This window comes from Nipponia nippon, unplaced genomic scaffold (assembly GCF_047370975.1).
Source record: "Nipponia nippon isolate SJK-2023a ecotype South Korea unplaced genomic scaffold, ASM4737097v1 scaffold_3, whole genome shotgun sequence".
Lineage (NCBI taxonomy): Eukaryota > Metazoa > Chordata > Aves > Pelecaniformes > Threskiornithidae > Nipponia > Nipponia nippon.
This window is the reverse complement of record NW_028262347.1, coordinates 105,656,846-105,663,226: the sequence shown is the minus strand read 5'-3', so window position 1 is coordinate 105,663,226 and position 6,381 is coordinate 105,656,846.

Sequence of the window (6,381 nt, the reverse complement as noted above, 5' to 3'; positions counted from 1 at the left end):
TGAAGTTTCTGGCAGAGGGGTGGTTCTTCCCTTGCATTGCTGAAATGACCAGGAACTGGTGCAGGGAGAGTGGTGAATTAAAAAAATCTTAGGGAGTCCAGGACCCAGAGCTGGGGTCAGAGTATCTGCTTCCCTCAGGTGAACATGAAGAGGAGGAGGTTTCAATCTCTGACCTTTTAAGTGTTTGTGTTTTCAGCAATATCCCAGTTTCTCACCTGGACTAAAATGAGTTGGAGACATGTCTCTAGACTGACCATCAGGGGGAAGTTCTTCACTCAGTTTTTGGGGGATGTGGGCCAGCTCCAGGACCAGAAATCACACGTGCCTTCTGCTGGCCAGAGGACCCACTGGGTTCTTCGGAGAGCCACTTGTTCTCATTGACAACGATGACCCGCCCTCCCCTGGTTTTGCAGGTTCAGGCGCTGATCTCCAGCGAGAGGCGGGGCAGGAGCGGGGATGGGATGCCTGCTGCGGAGAAAACCGTGCTTACACCACCATCTTGTGGGTGACAGCCTGCGTGCAGCCCGGCCGGCAGGACCGCGGCCGGGAGCTCCCGGACCCGGGGGGCCCCGCCCGCCCCCCGAGACCTGTCCGCCGACGAGGGCGGGTGAGTGAGCACCCCAGCCCCCTGCGCCCCTCGCCTCCCCTCGCAGTGCCCTAACGCCTCGGTCGCAGGCCAGGGCTCCCGCGGGAGAGATGCGGAACAGGCACGGGGTGGTGCAATTTACTCCCCTTGTAACAACACATGCTTTCCCTCCCCGCTGTTTTAAAATCTGTAATGAAGGGGTGCACTTGCTGACAGGTGTCCCCTTCGTGGCTCCAGTTTAGGGACTCTCACCCTGCAAGCCCCTTAGCTCTGGCATGGCTAAGAGGCTCTGCAGAAATGCTCTCCTCTGACCGGATCTGTGCAATGAGGCATTAGTGAAAATATGATCCATTCCCTTCATTTTTTTCTAGTATTATTTAGGAAAAGGCAAATGGGAATTTGTAACTGCCTAAGCAAGGAGCATGACTGATTTATACAGTTGTATCCATGACATCTGCGTCTCCTGAGTTTAGACAGACAGCAAGTGAGATCCCAGATTTGAGGGACTTAAAATCTGACTAGAAAAGCCTAATAAAAGCTCAGCTCTTCAAAGATATTTTAGTTCAGAGTTGTCTGTTGATTTCACTGCAACTTTTGTGCTTATATCGTCTCGGAGCTCCTGTCGTTACTAGTATCACGTTATTCAGGTCAGAGGTTGGCTTTCCCTGTTGCCTGTGCTTAGCACAGTGAGTTAGGATTAGAGCCGTTTCAGTGTGATTGTGGTCCCAATTTATTAATAACAGCTTGGGAGATGTAAGGTGAATTGCTAATAGGCTCACAGGAGATCAGTAGTAAAGCTGGCAGGGAGGAACAACCAAGGGAAGCTGATTCTATCACCATAATTGCTGGGAAACAAAGCAATTGTGAAACATCAATAAAGATTTAATTACATATTGATTGCTGCTAAAATGTTCCCTGGGTGAACAGGTGCTTTAATAAAGTGAAATCAATTCCTAAGCTGTTCTAACCAGTGTTTTCCAAATGCATATATTGACTTAGGGCCTTTCTATTCCTTCACAGTTTAATTAACGTGATTTTATTGCACAAAAATCAAGATAAACGCTTAGCAAGGAAGAGATAACAGGGGCAATGTAAGAAACGCCCAGGACTGGTGCAGGCCGCTTGCTGCCTGTGTGCCAGCTTTTTTCCACCTCCTGTCCTGTAGGAAAACCTGTGTGTGGGGAGTCTCCAGGGACTGCACTAATGCCACCTTGCTGTTCCTCCCTGGGTGGCTGCTCTGTGTCTTCAGATGCAGCACACACATGGCAGGAGCTGTGCTAACCCAGAGAGTGGTGGGATGTAGGTACTTCAGCTCTCTGCTCAACTCACACCCAGGTGTACATAGGAATAGTTGACTCCAACTACTAGCTCTGCTCCTGACACCTGGGAAAACTAACAAAAATCTGTTCCAGATATGATGCCAATGCACATAAATCGTGTTTAATCTCTGAAGGCTCCTATTCCGGAGAAAGCTGACTTTACATAGTTTTGCTTAATTCTGCCAGCATCCCAGTGCAGATGTGGTCTGAAACCCAGATGGCTGACCACAGGATCCCCAGGCAGTGGCCAGCCACAGGGAAGCAAAGGCTCTGCTTAAGGGGTATCACCGCTGTGACTTCTGGGGAGAAGAAGAAAAGATTGGATGGGTCTGGCTTCACATGCATTTCTATTTTACAACAGTTTGGAGTAATTTTTGGATAAAATATATTTAAGCATTCAAACTGGTATTAAAAAAAAACATTGTTCCTGTCAGGAAGTGGAAGAGAACAGCAAATATCTTAGTTGAGCAAAGTGGGAGATCTCTTTCCCATCTCCCCATGCTTAGGAATGTTTTTTGAGGGGGAGGAAATAATCTGAGAAGGATGTTCAATCTTTCTGGTTCCCTATGGTTTCCCCAGCAGCGCATGGAGGCACCCCTGGGTGGTGTAGGCTGCAGAGCTGGGGCTGGAGCAGGGCAGGGAAAGAGCCTGCCTGGGGCACCAGAGCTGGCACTGGGGCATCTGTGGGGCAGCCCAGACAGCACTTCTTCTCTTCAGAGCAGGGGGTGGGTTTGCCAAAACACAGGACAGCATGTGGCCCAGGAAGGAAGGGGAGATGGGTCGTGCTGGCATGGATGGCCCCATTAGTTGCTTTGGGGTAGGCTGAAGGGAAGCTCAAGGGGAGAGCATCCTCATTGCTGGGCAGATGGGAGCCTTTCTGAATGGAAACTGCTGATTATTTTTTATTCTTAAATTAATAAATTAATGGTAAATTAGTGTTGATTTATTAATGTAACGTGCTCAGTGAGGAAATACTGCCTGCCACAGGCATCCAGATGGGATAATGGAGTCTCCAAGTGTTGTGGCTTATTGCCTGGCTTTCTTGAAGGAGCCTGTTTTGCTTGCAAGGCAGCCATCTGATGACAAAATTGTAGACCTTCCTCAGGATCTATTGGATGGTATCTCCCTTGCAGGGAAGATAGTACCAAACTGTGAGATGCTAAGATGGGACTGTGCCAAAGACATAACAGGCTTTCCTTCAACTTCTGCCCTGAACCCAAATGCTCAAGCTGACTCTAAAGACTCTTCAATTCTTTAGTGGTTGGGGTCGATAAGTGCAGCACATCCCCATGCCTGGGATACCGCAGCAGCACAGAGATGTTTTGTTTGATGCAGTGTAGTGACCTCTTCTCCTCAGACCACATGTAAACAAGAAGGTCACTCCAATTCTCCATCACTCCCATTGCTGCAAACAATACTGGCCTTGTAAGTAGTTGTCATTCAGTCTTCTGGTGTCATCCATTTGAACCCAAAGGACTCATCCCTGAGGTTCCAAGAAATTATAAGTAGAGAATTTGTTGCTTACTGAAAACCTTATGTTAGGCTGCAGGAAAAAACTTGTACTTTAGGTTTTATATCTAACTGTCTTCCCAGAAGATGATAGAAACAGTCAGCCCTGGGGACCTGGGCTCCTGTCTGTTTGGAGGAAAGTATGATTTCTTCAAGCTGTGCTTCTGTTTTCCCAATATCCCTTCCTGTTCCCAATCTCAACTAACCATGGTGAGTCAGCATCATGCCTTGGACTGCTTGTGTCTGTTGGAGGGTTAGGACTGGCATTTCTGACTGAAAGTTGTATGCCCGACACTTAAGGGTGTCATTGGTATGGGAGTTCAAAGCTCCCAGAGACTTTATCCCATAATACTTTTAGTATATCTTTGAAACTAGAAGAATGCATATGGTGATATTTTTCTATGACATATAAATCATATGGATACATCCAAGTGATTTTGTACTCCTGAGAAGCCTTTTCTGCATTACTGGCTAGATAAAAGTACTTATTACAAAAGAAATGCAGATGTCTGCAGACTCTCTACATGCAGGGATCTAACATTTGGAGAAATAAATAGCTCTGGATCACACAGAGGAACCAGTACTGCTCTCTCTGTGGTAATGAAGAACAGGATATGTTGTAGGCACAATATTATTAATAAATAGTGAGCAATGCAATACAAATCTGTAATTCAATTTAGGATTTCAGCTGAAATTGCTCTTTGGAGTTATAGATGACGGTAAGCTCTGAAATTGAGTTACAGTCCAAGCAGGAACTGAGTCATGTGTAACAATGTTCTAGGGAAGCATAGAATCAGAGTCAGCACTGGGCAAAATGTTATTGACAGTAGTATATTCACTGAAAAATGGTATTTGGTCAACATAAATGTAATTTAACTGAGCTTATAATGAATGTCAGGCAGAAAAATAAGGGGGAAAAATGGAAGTCAACATTTCCATGTATTGATTTTAAAATGGCAATTTTATTTTAAAAACTGTTTCAAGCTGAAAAACAGTTGTTAAAAGGTTTCATTAATCTGAAGCTGAAACATGACATTTTGGAGGGGAGAAAGTTGAAAATTTCAGGTTTCCTCACATTTTTTTTTTTTACTTTCTGAAGTATCTCCTAAATTTCTACTTTATTTTAAGCCAAAGAACCACAGTTTCCCCTTCAGTTCCTTGGTTTAGCCACTGAGCTGAAAGATCCCTTGTTATTTTAGCCATAGTAAAGGCTGGTGTTCTTCAAAAGGGAGGGAAGAGTCATTGCTTTAAATGTCACTAGCAATCTTCTCCAACAGAAAAGATCAGTGTTGTGGGGGATAAATTCTGAGTTTAAACAGATCCCAAAAGGTCTAGACAAGAAGAAATAAGAAGAGTACAGCTGATGTCAACTTCTAGCCTTGCCAGAACTTCCTGTTCAAAGCTTATGAAGCACATCAGAATCACCCAACAGCTTTGCTACCTTCTGGTGTTAGTCACTTAGCCTTCCCTTTCCCCAGTTTCCATGGTTTCACCTTAACCTTACTTCGTTACTTTGCTAGGAAGCAACTATGACACATGAATATGAAATATTTTTGTAAGAAATGCTAAGTCATGGTCAACTATCTAGTTTACAGCAGAAAAGTAGCAAAAGGAAGGTGAAGAAACTTATTCGCACTCTGTGCTGAATAATTCCAAACACAGCTTATTGTTCAGAAGTTTATTAGCTATTTAGAATTCTTTTTCCCTAACCTAAAATACTAGACTATTCATTCAATACTCTTGTATCCTAGACTCAAAAACAGATGTCTTGCTAAATAAACAGAGCTACTGCTTTGCCTGAGATCATATCAATCATTCATATTAATTCAAGAAATTACTGCTTAAATACCACAGGATCATAGAATCATAGAATGCTTTGGGATGGAAGGGACCTTTAAAGGTCATCTAGTCCATCCCCCTTGCAACTGGCAGGGACATCAACAACTAGATCAGGTTGCTCAGAGCCCCATCTAGCCTGTCCTTGAATGTTTCCAAGGATGGGGCATCTACCACCTCTCTGGGCAACCTGTTCCAGTGTTTCACTACCCTCATTGTAAAAAATTTCTTCCTTATATCTCATGGTTATCCCCATGCAGTCACCATCTCAGCCTTAGCTCTCTCCTTGCAGGCAAGGCAGAAAAAGGTTTCAGAGTCCATGCCACACACATGGAGTATTAAAGGCTGAGTCTAGGGCTGAAATGAAAAATGTCCTGCAGTCTTTGAAAATCATTATATAAAAAGAAGGCTTCTGGGACACCTTATTGGCGGCCTTTCAATACTTAAAGCGGGCTTATAAGAAAGATGGGGCCTGTTGCTATAGGACAAGGGGTAATGGTTTTAAATTAAAAGAGGGCAGATTTAGACTAGATATAAGGAAGAAATTTTTTACAATGAGGGTGGTGAAACACTGGAAAGGGGTTGCCCAGAGAGGTGGTAGATGCCCCATCCCTGGCAACATTTAAGGTCAGGTTGGATGGGGTTCTGAGCAACCTGATCTAGTTGAAGATGTCCCTGCTCTTTGCAGGTGGAATTGGACTAGATGACCTTTAAAGGTCGCTTCCAACCCAAACTATTCTGTGATTCTGTGATTCTATGATATCACTTATTCCTCACTGCTTGTCATGCTTCTGGGACTGAAAGAAAATCCCTGCACAAGGCAGTTTTCTGCTCTGCAGATATGATAGCTCTGGATTTCTAAGCCAAAGCTGTGTTACCATGAGTAATGTGCTAACTGTCAAAGCCATGTAGAGATAGCTCTTTACTTCCCAGGACTGTCTGTAATGAGGATAAATTGATTAATTTCAGGAAAGTGTTCAGATTCCACAATAGAAGCTCTTAAATAAATACGAGTTTCAAGCAGTTAGGCACAAGATCCATTTCTTTTGAAGCACCAGATATTGTCCACAGTTAAGAAGGTGATCCAATATGATATGCTTTGTAAGCACCACACTAAGTCCACAGTTCCTT